Below are 14,718 nucleotides of genomic sequence, written 5' to 3'. Positions count from 1 at the left end.
CAACACTCACAGAAAATGCAATATCTGCTAGAATGACCGCTAGGTAATTCAACTTACCCACCAACCGTCTATAACGATCAGGGTCCGAATAGATTTCACCTTCATCACGCATTAGTTTCACCCCCAGGAGCATTGGGGTATCACTTGGTTTTGTGTCACTCATAACACAATCCCGTAGTAGATTAAGTGCATATTTACGTTGAGATAAGAAAAATCCACGCTTACCACACACAACTTCAACCCCTAGAAAATACCGAAGAGGACCAAGATCTTTAGTTTGAAACCTACTCTGAAGAAAGACTTTCAAGGAGGCAATCCCTACACTAGCACTGCCAGTAATTATAATATCATCAACATATACAACCAGAAGAATATGCCCTGCACCAAATCTTCGATAAAATACCGAACGGTCCTTCACGGATCGGCGAAGACCAAACTCCAAGACCACTGAACTAAACTTCCCAAACCACGCTCGAGGAGAATGCTTCAGGCCATGTAATGATTTCTTTAACCTACATACACTCCCAGACTCCCCCTGAGCAACAAACCCAGGAGGTTGCTCCAAATACACCTCCTCCCGCAAGTCACCATGAAGAAACACATTCTTCACATCTAGTTGATGTAACGACCAATCCAAGGAAGCTGCAAGGGAAATTAAAACCCGGATGGAAGCTAATTTCACAACCGGAGAAAATGTATCAGTGTAATCAATACCATAAATTTGAGCATACCTTTTGCAACTAACCAAGCTTTCAACCGATCCACGGATCCATCAGGTTTCATTTTAACAACATATACCCATTTACAATCAATAGCCTTCTTGCCTGGTGGTAATGGAACGAGATCCCACATCTGATTAAGTTCTAAGGCAGACATCTCCTTTTGCATAGCTTGCCGCCAACCAGGAGAAGATAGGGGCTCTGAAAGATTTTGAGGTACACATACCAAGTCTAAAGCAAATATAAATGCCTGCACAGATGAAGAAACACCAGCATAGGAAATATGTGCAGAGAGAGGGTATTTACGATAACTTCTTAGTCCCTTGCGCAGGGCAATAGGTAAATCAGCGTCAGACGGAGGATCAAACGTCGACGCATCAGATATAGGAGGTGGCAGCACAGGACCAGCAGGGGCACTTGATCCAAAAACGCGATGAGGTCCACGGTGATAAGTCTGAAATGGAGCAGAAGGAGCAATAGTAGTGGTCACACGAATAAGATAATACTTGAAGATATCATTAATATAAGACTCAAAGACACTAGAAGACGGGGAAACAAAAGAGAAAGGAGATGACTCATTGAAGGACACATCAGCGGACACGAGATACCTTCCCAACTCAGTTGAATAACACCGATAACCACGTCGGGTATGTGAATATCCCAGGAAAATACAACGGAGACTCTTTGGATCTAATTTTGTCACCTGAGGACGAGTATCTCGAACGTAACAAGTACAACCAAAAACCTGCGAGGGGAGAGAATGAAGAACCAAATGTGGTGACAATACCTGAAATGGAATCTCCCCCTGAAGAATAGAAGAAGGCATGCAATTAATCAGATAAGTTGCAATTAAAACAGCATCACCCCAAAAAACTTGGGGCACTTTCATATGAAACATAAGTGCACGTGCAATGTCCATTAACTGTCTATTTTTTCGCTCAACAACACCATTCTGATGTGGGGTATCTGGACATGAAGATTGATGAATAAGACCGTGGGTAGCAAAGAATGATTGAAATTTGGACGAGAAATATTCACGTGCATTGTCAGTTTGTAATACACGAATAGGAAAAGAGAATTGAGTACGAATCTCAGCAAAATAGTCACAAAATATTTTGAAAATCTCAGAGTGATCAAGCATAAGAAATAACCATGTGACACGAGAAAAATCATCAACAAAAGTAACAAAATAACGAAAACCAGATTTCGATAAAATTGGGCAAGGCCCCCAAATGTCCTAATGGACTACATCAAATGGAGCAGTAGCTCATTTATTGACTCTAGGTACATAAGACACACGATGGTGTTTAGCAAACTAACAAGACTCGCAAAATAAATCAGAAACAGACTGAAGTGAATGACATAAACGCTTTAGATTAGACATATTAGGATGACCTAGAAGGTAGTGGACTTGCAAAGGCAGTAAGGGAACAGTGGTAAAGGACAACAAGGAAGAATCTGGATCAAGTACATAGAGCCCTCCTGGAGTGGCACACCCCCTACCAATAAGTGCCTCGTAAGTGCACTAACCGACATAAATTATAAGGCAAAGCTGGTAAATGTAAGACTGATGATAAACTGATAGTAGAAGTTGGAGACGTTTTTCCAATACCACACATAGGGATATACAACCCATCAGCAACCCTTACAGCTGGGTGGCTAGAAGTCGATGAATAATCAGAAAGCATACCAGTAGCTCCAATCATATGGTTAGAAGCTCCTGAGTCAATTATCCAAGTTGTCGAAGAAGCAGTCAAATATGCAGTGGAAGACTCAGATTGTGTAACAGTGGCAGAAGACATTCCCTAATTAGCTAGTAGACGAGAATACTCCTCAGCTAAGAGACTCACACGACCCCCATCGACAGAATGGATAGATGCACTCTCACTGGTCATAATATTAGCCGACCCCTCAGCTGGTGGCCTCCCGTGCAATTTCCAATATTTTTCTTTAGTATGGCCAACACATTGCAATAAAAACAGATAATTCGATCCTTGACCACCGCCACTACTTCAACCACCACCACAACCAAACCCTCGACCACCTGAGCCATGACCTCCTCTTGAGGCTGTAAGCGTGGAATTATCTCCTACCATTCCCGTATGAGGACTCGGACAAACAGAACGATTAGTTCTAGCATATGCCTCAGTCAAAGAGGTCTCTTTGCTTGCAAGGATCTGAGAACGAACGGACTCAAATTCTGGACGGAGACCACTCATAAAAGAAAGAATAGCTAATTGTTCTCGCTGTTGGCGCATCTACTCCACATTAGTACTAATAGGGAGGAGCATATTCCACTCCTCAAACACCCGCTTAAACGCAGCAAAGTAATCTGCCACTGGCTGATCCTTCTGGTTAGGTCGAAAAAATGCAAGTGATACATCATAGAGGCGGTGCATATCATCATGACCAAAATACAACACAGATAAATAATCCCATAGTTCTTTAACTGTGTTACAATGAGACACTATAGTCTGGACCTGTAGCTCCATGGAATTAATTATCTCAGTATAGAGACGAGCATCATCGCGAGCCCAATTCTTCTTATCTATTGGAGCTGTAGTAGACTCTGGAGGATCTTTAGTGAGATGATCCTCTTTGTCCAGTCCGCAAAGAGCGAATAAAACAAGTTTTTGCCAATGTTGAAAATTCTTGTCATCCAAACGTAGTTCAGTAAACTTGGTGGATGAGGAAACAATATCAAAAATCACCGTCTTAGACTCAGAACCTGCCATACCTCTTCACTAGTATTACCAAACAACCACCAGACTACTGTCAGTTATACCTGAAATACCAATGTTGTACAGAGCCAAAAGAAAAATCAGAATTGTGTTTTACAAAGCCTAATCAAATCATGGCCGGAAGAAGGCCATACTGCTTCCTGGGGAAAAAAAACCAGAAAATCCTCTAAAAATAGCCCAAAAAAACTGCCTGAAAAGAGCTAGGAGAAAAATGTTGGAAAACCAAAGTTCAGTGGCGTGAACAGTGACGACAATGGCACACAATAAAGAAAACCCTAAGGCTCCGATATCATGTTGTAATAGTGAATAAAAGGTCTTACTCTCACAACCGTGAGAGTTGTTTATTTATAGTATCAAAGACAAACCCTAATGGTATTACATCAAGTGGGCTGGGCCCAGTACTAATATATTCTAACAATTAGGAATGTTAGTGTATTGTATGTAGATTCATTCACTGTTTGCCAGTTTTTCTAATCATAAACTCTCTTTTCTGGGAAACGCAATAACTGCTTTACACTACATTTGCCCCCTCATTGACAAGATAATAATGAATGTGGTGTAATAACCATATAAGCATTCCGACAAAAGGAAAGTGGAAGTACAATGGTGAAGGCCAAGGATGGTGACTTCAAGAGGTTTAAAGGAATTAGAAAGGTAATGTTAAAGATGATTCAGAAAAAAGAATCTTCTCTCATTGATGAGCTATATGTGCTTGACATTTATAAGAATTTAGTTTCGGTATCTTTGGTGTATGAGTATGACAAATGGTCTATTCAAAATGAATGTAATGGTTGTTGATCGTCCAATAATAAAGCTTATACTTCTTCTTACTTAGTTGAGTCGATGTATGGCAGGTATATTAGTATATGTTAATTATAGTACCTTTGCATAGACTGATTAATTGAATATACTTCTTAAATTTAGCTAAAACCCTAATTCAGCCTTAAGTAGCTTTTGTTCAATACAGACTTGATCTTCTTCTTTTCATAGGCTTGAATTGCACACCACTTGCTTGTGAGAAGTCTCCCTTGTTGCTATTCCTTAAACACATAATTAATTCGTGTACAAAGCATAAATGACATGGTAGTTTTATCGTATCTTGAGAGCTGTTCTTCATTGCGATTCTTTTCGGGTGTAATTTCTAATCATGAGAGAGAACTCTTCAGTGTAATACATTCTGCTACCATTTGGGTAGCGGATTTTTTGTTTAAGCATTGTGGGTTTGTGTGTTCTCGGTGTTTTGTGCTGGTTTTCAAAAGGGAAGGATCTGTTGGGGAGGTTCTGCTCAAGCAATTCTGAGCATGGGAAGTTTTTAATGATTAAAAGTCTTTATGGGTTTCCTGTGGATTCATTATTGGTTAAAATTATCAGTGTAATGTCCTACTCAAACAAGAGATACTGATTACAAAAGGCTTGTGATTTATTCATTGTTGTCTTGGAAGAGAAATCCAGTGTAGTGAAGTCTGGCTTATTGACTAAGCTCTCACTCTCCTTGGCAAGAGGGTAGATGCCTAGTCCTGCTTCAATGAAACTTAGATTGGTGTTGGAAAAAAACATCTTGCTTGCAATGAAGTCCTGCTGTTGGTTTTTCTGCACTGGTGAAGACAGAATCTGGGACATGTCTTCCATCTAATTTCTTGATTCAGCTTTGTGTTTGATTCCTGCAATTAGGTCCAAGCAAAAGTTATTTTGCACAAAGCTGGCAAAACCTGATATGATGATCTTTAACATTGTCCTTGATGCTTGTGTAAGGTTTGAATCATCTATCAGAGGATGACAACTTATTGAATTGATGTCACAACTCGATCGAGGTTTGAATTATTGCTACTGGATTTTAATAATTTGAGGTGAATATTTTGAGAGAGTGATGGAGATCATTAATGAGGTGAAAGTCCATGATATGATATGTTTATCGAGCACTGGATGTATAATAGTGAATTTCTGAAATTCCATAAGAATCTTTATAGGGGTTTAAAATAATGACAAGCTAAAACTGAGACTCAAAGCAAGAGGCCGGGGTATGTTCGGGCATTTATGAAATGGGTTAGCATTGATTGAAAGTTTTCAATCAAATGGTTTTCTTTCTCTAGACACTTTACCTCTGCACAAGTTTTCAACTGTCAAGCATCAATTTGGTTATGGGTGAGGATGAACAACTATTCTATCAAACAGTACATGAAATTTGTTAAATCCAGCATTTCCCTATCCAAATGTGTCAAGTGAAACCATAAAGCAATATCAGTGAGGAAGAGGCAAATAAAGAGCAACATAAGTTTTTAAGTAACATAAGTCTATAAAGAATTTTCCCTAAATTTATTTGTGGATTATATATATACAATTTGAGGTAGACCCAATCTATCTATATACTATATATAAAGTGGGTGAGGCAAACTTGCTTGCCGACATGTGGTGTACCATCTTGCTAATACGTGGTATGAGATATTTCTCAAAAAGTAGTTTTCAGAATTTTAAAGAGGGAAAAATCTTGCAACAGCTGGCATCCTGGCCGGAGACATTCCTAAAGCCAAAAAAAAAAATAAAACTTTCATTCTTTTGAAATTTAAATGTGAAAGAGAGAAAAAAAAAACTTAGAGATTCTGATTCACTTTTCTGCCACCACACGTTTGTGTAGGTGTCGTATGTTCTGTTCTAAGGGATTTTGATTCACTTTTCTACCGCCTCACATCTGTGTAGGTGTCGTCTGTTCTATTGAAGCATGTTGTAAGCGAGTTGCGCACTAGTCATGTTGCCGACACCTGTCCTCAGGTGCTTTCTAGGTGAGTTGGGTATTAATTTCTTGGCTATGTTACAAGCAGCTTTGTGAAGAATCTCATTCCTCAATAGGTGTGTGCACTAAAGGTGAGTTAGGGATTGAATTGGTTTATGATATGTTAATATGTTGAAAATTTTGGGTTTAGGATTGGGAAAAAAGAAGCGTTAATATTGTGCGTGTAGTTGTTGTGTTCAAGGTCACAATTTATTCAATTTTCTGTCTCTGCTTGCTTATGATCTTTACTTATGTTGCTTATAAACCTGAAATTTTAGTGTTCAAAAATAATTTGTGGAAGAATTTAGGGTTTAAGACGGATTTGAGAAAGAAGAATTACGAGCATTTGAGCTCAGCCGTGGATGTTGTTTTTGATTCAGGAGTTCACAATCTTGGTTGACTATATTTGCTCACTTTCATCTAATTGCTGCATTTGCTCTCCACGTAGCTTTTGAAGATAATGAAAATAGTTTGGGAATAATACTAAATAATTGTCTCAAACTCAAGTTTGTGGTTTTGCATATGTTATAAAAAAAAAGTAATTTTGTGGTTTCACTAGACAAAGGAATCCATAATTGGATACTTCTGTGAAAAATCACCATTGCTTATATGCTATGTCATATGATTTTTAGGATAGTTTGGAGTACTTTATAGTATCTTTATGTGCTTGAGTAAAGATTTTTGTTTCATTAGATATGCTCTTTGTTGCCATTACTCCAATTTGTCAACAAGCCTTTATTAGGATGTCCCACGTGGGGGGTCATCTACTACCAAAGTCTTGATATCTTATCTCATGTAAGAATTGCATGCATTAAAATTCTTTTAATGCTAGCATGGGTGGTCAAATCACAAGCATGCAACATTTATTGTTAGCATGCATTAGCATGCCTTAAGTAAATGTAATGCATGGCTCAAGTCCACATGCATGCAAGAGCGTAGCCTGTTTTTCTCCTATAAAGTATGCACAGCTTGTAAGAGATAACAGATGTAAGAGTTAAACTGCAAGAGTTAGCGCAGTAGCAGATTGTGTCGAGAGAAAATAGAGAGCCTTAAAGCAATGAGCCTTTGAGAGAAAAAGAGAGAGGAAATGAGCCTTTGAGAGAAAAAGAGAGAGGAAGCCTCAGAGACAGTGAGCATGAGAAGAATAACGAGAACCAATTTGTGAGAGATTTATCCAGGGCCGGCCCTAGCCCAAAGTATCCAAAGCCCTAGCTTTGGGCATCAGGCTGGCCCAGGGCACCACAACAATCAAAAATTTTTTAGTTTTACACAAAAACAAGCACAACCCAGCCTATGTTCTCTCCTTCTTTACAGTGTTATCATATTTGTAGTACACTTGCTATAACTCTTCCATGTTATCCTTCGATGTGGGACAAAAAAATCTACTTTTATCGTTTATTCTACGCATGGGGCTCAGACAAAAAGTAAAAGCTACAGTCTCCATCCCTCTTCCTCTCCATCCCTCCCTCTCCTATTAATTTCTTTTTCTATGCAAAATTTTTGACTTTCTTACTTTCTTTCACTGTTTTAATTATTAATTATTTATAATATTTATTTTTATAACTTTTAGCCTCTAATTTATTACTCAAATATGCTATTATAAATTATTTTTATTCATCTATGTGACAATTAATATAAATTAACTTTAATCCTTTGAACCGATTAAACCTTCAAAAATTATTATCGCAGATCGATGCGTGGATGAGTTTTGACAACACTGCTTCTCTCCCTTAAACCTCACGCACATCGCTCACGGCACATGACTACACTGAAGCCAAATCTATTGTTATGAACTTAGATTTGTTATGAACTTATTGATAACTTTTGATATAAAAAATTTGGGAGTAACATTTCACTTCAAGAAAAAAAAATTCAATAGGGGCATCACTAGACGGTGCCGTTTTGGGTATTAAAATGACTAGGGTCGACCCTAGATTTATCTATAAATTGAAGCTATACAATTATTGTATTGTGTGAGTGATCTACCTATGGGTGAAGTTTTATGATCCCATTTATATAGTGGAAGTTTAAGCGGCCTAAGGGTCCCGTGGTGTTTACCTCTTTGAGGGTTTTCCACGCTAAAATCTTGTGTTGTTATTTTTGATTCTCATCCATTGTGTTATTTTTCCCAACAAAGTGGTATCGAACTTGGTTGAAAAACACAACAATGGCAGAGAAAACTGGCAATATGATCAAGCTGACTGCCTTTAACTATGGCACCATTTGGCATTGGGTTTATCACCCCAAAAATGCACCTCATTGCGGTGGATGGTGTAGCGTTTGCAAATTTGTCGTTTGGGAGTGTGGTGCATTGGTGAAGCACCACACCTCGTTGATTGTTTGGTTGAAGCAACTAGTAGCTGCTTCAGCCAAAAACGTGATTTAAGAAACGCACTTTGGCCGCGCAAAAACACGTAGATTTTCGTTAGTTACATAAATGTGGTTACGACTTTGTCCTCTTAAATTTTTTCTTATTATAATGTTAACCTTTCGCCATACTCTCCCTTAAGCACGAATCAACTCTCTTCTACGAACGACCTTCTCCTCCTCCCACTATAAAATCCGACGACAACCATCAATTAGTTTTTGACAAACTTACACAGATCCATTTCTTTTAGCATATATGATGTGTTCTATTATGGAGTTTGGGACGTAGACAAAATCAACAAGGAAAGATCGATGCTCAAAGGCTGTGTAATCCTTCGTCTGTAACACTTCGTCATGGATGCTCGAAGGCTGTATTTTTAGTGCTCAAAGGCTTGAGGAGTAGATAGGAGGAGGAGGGAGAGATGACATGGCAGAGAGCGGCATTTGGCAAGGGAGTGTTAGAGAAGAAGAAGTCGGTAGGGGAAAAAAAAACCTTAAAAATCAAATAAATAAACGTTTACACTTCATCTTTACATAATTTTCACTACAACAAATTACCCTTATAGCCGCTGTCAAAATTGTAGGTAAAAAATATACATGCGATAACAAATCGCGGGGGGAAGAGGCGTCACAAAATAAATACCTGCGGTTATTTGAAGCGTAGGTATATTAAAATACGACGGCGGGTGGATTCAATAAACTATTTGTGGTCATAAAACGTGATGATAAACTTAAGATAACCGCGGCTATTTGCTCGCTTACATATAAATTCATGGACAAAAAACTTCAGGTATATCATGGATTCAACCGCAGGTAGAGATTTATTATTTTTATAGAATTTAAGTTGTTTTACTTCTGTTGAGATTTTAATTGTTAATATAGGAGATAATCTTCGGAAGATTTAAAACATAAAATATTACAAATTAAATTAAAACGGCTTAATAGAACATATGGTCCCTGAAAGATGGTCATTGTTCCAATTTAGTCACTGAAAGTCAAATTGTGCCGATTTGATCACCCAATGTTTAATTTGTTCCAACTAGGTCACTCGAGCAGATTTTGACAATTTTGGGCAGTCTACATGCTGACTTGGCAAGTTCACTGTTAATGCATTCAATTTACAATTATATACTATATATATGTGTTTTTAGTCATGTACACATATATACTTGAGTGTATAATAAAATAAAGATTTGTTATATTTTGGAATTAATTTTTATTTTTAGCATTAGTTGAATTATAATATATTTTTTATTTTTTAATTGAACATGCGGTTTGACCAATGACCCATAGGTTGAACCAGTGACCCAATCCCTTGTCCAGGTCGATGTCCGACACGATTTTAATGACATTGCTCGGGGGAGAAGCAACAATAGAAATCCCCAAGGCCAAAATCAACAAAGAGGACGGTCAAGGTCAAGGTCAAAGTCAAGGCGCAGATAGGACTTAATGTGTCACCACTGTGGCAAGCCTGGACACTTTATTCGTGATTGTCGAAACGGTCCAGACAACTAGAAGCTTAAACCCAAATTTCTGAGACCGCAACAATCACTGATGAAGTTGTCATCATTTGAGATTACAATAATGTCAACTAGGCATCTCAAGACTCTACCTGGGTAGTTGGCTCGAGTGCAACATTCCATGTGACATTCCGAATGGATTTCTTCTCATCCTATTTCTTCTTCTCTACTTGTCAATTAAATGATGACTATTAATATGTTAAGGTTTATTTTACTTTTTTATCAAAAATCATTTTTCTATCTGTTTCTCTTTCTTAGACTCACTTTCTCTCTCGTCTCTCTACTCCATGAATCGCAATTCATCGTCTCTAGTCACCACTGAAAGCCAAAGCGACAGAGCTAGAGTAACGCAGCTCGATCATCATCCATACTCCAGTCTCCATACTCAACCTTCATCGTCTCACACTCTATAACCCTTCATCGTTGTTGCACCCTAGGTTCGTTCAGCCTTCGTCCGTTCATTGTTGTTGCACAACGCGATTCTGTTTCTCACTTCAAGGTTTGTTCTCTTTTGTTTCAAATTGTTGTTTTGTTTTGTTTTAAATTGTAATTTTCGGCCTGTAGAAATTGAAAAGAGATGTGTGTTGTAGTGCTTCAAACTAGTTAGATCTATTTTAGGGTTTCAGACTGTTTTGTTTTTAAAATTGTTGGTTTGTGGCTTGCATATTCTGAGCTGTTTATGTTATTTTGTGGGTTCTGGCTTGCATATTCTGAACTATTTAATAGATTTTGTGGTTTGTGGCTTGCATATTCCAATTGCATTCAATGAAATGAAAGATAAAAATTTGTTTGCATATTCTGAGTCTGAGTTGTGCCCTTTCTCCCTGTATTATGGAATCCAGCCACTCTAACAACATGAATACCTCGACTCAAATAGAGCAACCTACAATCCAAACAGAGACACAATCTATAACACCTCCTAAAAAGTGTAAGAAGGCTTCATGGGTGTGAGAATTTGTTGATAAGGCTATAAGAGTACATTTAGAGGGGAGAGAATACATTGTGGGGGTTTGTAAAACTTGTAACAAGGAGATCAAGACTGATAGTAAAAAGTATGGGACAACAGGGCTTGCCAATTACTTATCAAAACAGTGTGGGAAATATCCAGCTTATGGATGAAATTTTGTTGAGAAAGGTCAAAGCACTCTGAGGATGGTAAAAGCACTCCGAATAGGGTATCTTATTCTTTCAAAGGTTTCCAAAGATATATTCTCCATCCCAAGTTCGACCTGGCTAGTGAAAATGCATTTAACATGGGTAGGAGGATTGTGGATCCTTTTAGAGCTTCATTGACTCTGAGGATGGTAGAAGCATTAGTGTGTACTAATGACCGGCTTAGAGCTAATGAATTCAATTTCTATAAGGAGCCAATGGAAGAACAAATTTCATTGTATAGAGATCTTGAAGAATTTTTTGAAAAAAGTAAGCAATTCTTATGCTTTTGTCAATTATATTGATAGTGATGTTATTTGATATTTATTACATTATTTGCATAGGTATCTTGAATGCACATTCTCTACCTTCCAAACTACCCCTTTCGGCTTCACATCCACCAATTCCATAGCTTCATTGAAGAATTTTCCAATTTGGGATGTATGATTTTTCAGATTTTGTGTCTAAAGTCTAAACCTTAGTCTTTTTAATTTATTTGAGGATTATTTGACAATTCAAAAATGAAACATTATAATGTTGTTTGCACTTTACAGTGAAAAGAAAGAGGAGGATGCTGAAATTGCTTTGGAGTTTAGACAGTGACTTGATCTGTTGCTCATGTAGCTTTAGTTTGATTTGGTTTGATTTTAAGTTTAAGTTTGGTTAATCAGTTAAATGCAATGTAATCATGTAATCAAGATGCTGAATTTTTGCAAATTGCCAAGCATTGGTACTGCACTACTGCAGACTGCAGTAGTGTCTACTGGAGTGGTTAAATATTGATACATTTGATTGTTTGAATGCCTACTGGAGTGGTGAAATACCGATTATTTCACTTGTTTGATACTTGATTAGATTTAGTTGATTGTCTGCAGGTATAATTTTACTTATTTTTAGTAGTAAATTTGCTTATTTGAATGGTTGTTTGTAAATTTAGAAGCGTTGGTATTATTTCAAACTTTCAGGTTAATTTACTTCATTTTCTAGATCGATAAAATTATTGATTACCTGTTACCACTATCAATTAAACGATATACCGACTGACCATTTACCGATATTACCGACAACGGTAACGTATACTAATTATGTGATACCGATACTATCGGTAACGGTTACCATTATCGTAACACCTCTACCTGCGCTTGTAGACTTGCGGTCAATAGTTGACAACTTTGTGAAGTGGGAATATGTAATACCTGAACTTATTGTGATTCTCGATGAGTTGTTTTGATAAGTTCCTGTGAATTGATTCCTTGTTTTTTCCTCTAAGTAAAGCCATGCAACAACTAGTTACCACAAATAAGCGTCCATTGTAATCATTAGAAGGTACAATCTCAGGTTTGTAGCTTTGTAATCGCATTAGATATTCTGAGTTTGTATTTTGTCTTCTGAGGATTATATTTTCTTGCTTCAAATTTGTAGCCTCTTCCATTATTGTACCTCTATCTTCCTCAACATTTTTAACCCTGTTCAAGGCTTCAACTAACTTCTTTTTTGTATCCTCACGTCTGTTGAAAATTGTTTTACCAGATGACATAAGTTCAATTAGTGAAGTGTTATCTCTAGTAGAGATTGGCGATCCAGAAGACTTTGAAGCATGACTTGCAGACTCAGAATTGTTAACAACACTTGGGACTGAACTAATACTCGGAGTATCATCAACGTCATTAGAATCTGCTATGGGTTGTTCCTTCTCAAGAGTTTTTTTCTCCACATCAGGCTTAATTAAGACACATTCGATAACCTAAATGATACAAATGTGTAATAGTGAATATATAATATGTAATAACAAACTATAAATACGTAAAAACTATTTATCATAGTGTAATTACGCGGATATGATATACTTACAATATCTACAACTAAATACACATCATTAAGCTTATATAAACATATATGAGCAAGACATTGAGCCCCTAAAATGTTCCAATTAAATTCACATCATTGATATCTAACGAACAACCAATTGCACTTATTTTAGATCCAAAAATATTTCATACTAAACGCACATCATTGAGCTCATATAATCATATGGTTGCACGGCATTGGTACCCAAAATTTACATATTTAAATCCACATCATTGGGAACAAACAACCAATTAATTACACTTAGCTTAGCTACTACTAGAACAAACAACCAGTTAATTACACTTAATCTAGCTATTACTAGTATAATTAAACTAAATGCACATAATTGAGGTAACAAACAGTTAATTACACTACATTATTTTTAATTATAGATCTAAATATTAACAAAATAATAATATGTAATAACACCATATAATGCGTAAAAACATCTCATGATCGTGTAATTAACATTATCTAATATGTGATAAATAACCAAAGTCATTTACATATTTGTTCTCCCCTCAATTTTCTCATGTATTTGTTCTTAAAGTCGTGTGGCCATCCTTTTAGGTCCCATTTCAGGAACCTAGGAAATATGGTAGAATGTATGGGGTTGAACACAGTAATGTGTTCACAGAAGCAGTACCACATCTACACAAAAAAGTTCTGTATTAGTAATCGAACTAATGAATCAATTTCTAAATTTGCAACAAAAATGTAAAATGCATACTTATCGACATCAGAGATAGACAGCCTGTGACCTTTGTTGGTCTGTCATTGTACTTCTTGATTGAATCCATCAAGTTATCCGCAATGGCCTTTGACCAATTGTAATTCTTATTGTAGTCCAAGTCGTCCACACACTTGATGAAAGCCCACGGTAAAAAATCAGCTCTAGTTGATAAGAACAATGTCAAACAAATGTATAAAACTATCAACCATGCAACATCATCCGCATCATCAGTTGTATTTCCTTCTAATGCCTCATGTATTGCACTTTTTATGTTCATGGACTTCATCTTACTAACATTTCTGAATCTTCTGTCAACAAAATTAGAGTCATTGGGCTTCTTCATCCTTCCAATTTTTACATGTCCCTCTCCTGAGACAACTCCAAAAATTAGGGTAATGTCATTGTTAGTGAGCCGAACTCTCGTCCTTCTCAAGACAAATGCTCCCATGCTGTCATCATATGTGCTTATAATATCACAAATTATCTACTCATGTGTCCTCGTCTTCACATCCGGTTTATCCACTTTTATGAACTTTTTGAACAGAATCCAAAATGGCATCTTTCTAAGACAACTTTTATGCACACTCTTCAATTTAAGACTTATGAGTAAGGATTGTATGCCAAGCAGGTTTGATCTATACTGTAGCGGGTTAGACTTCCTGCTTCTTTCTTTTGTTGATGCAGGTTCCTTTTCATTTGCTTCAAGGGGTGTATTATTCACCCGATGTGCCCTCATCTTTGTCATTCCACACTAAAGTGAATAATATTTCCAACTAAATACACATCATTGAGCTCATATCAACATATATTTACACAACATTGATCTCATACAACTTGCCCCTTAAATCCACATTATTTAGATAAAACCAAT

Source organism: Tripterygium wilfordii, chromosome 15 (genome assembly GCF_013401445.1).
Source record: "Tripterygium wilfordii isolate XIE 37 chromosome 15, ASM1340144v1, whole genome shotgun sequence".
In the NCBI taxonomy this organism is placed as follows: Eukaryota; Viridiplantae; Streptophyta; class Magnoliopsida; order Celastrales; family Celastraceae; genus Tripterygium; species Tripterygium wilfordii.
This window is presented reverse-complemented; position numbering follows the sequence as displayed.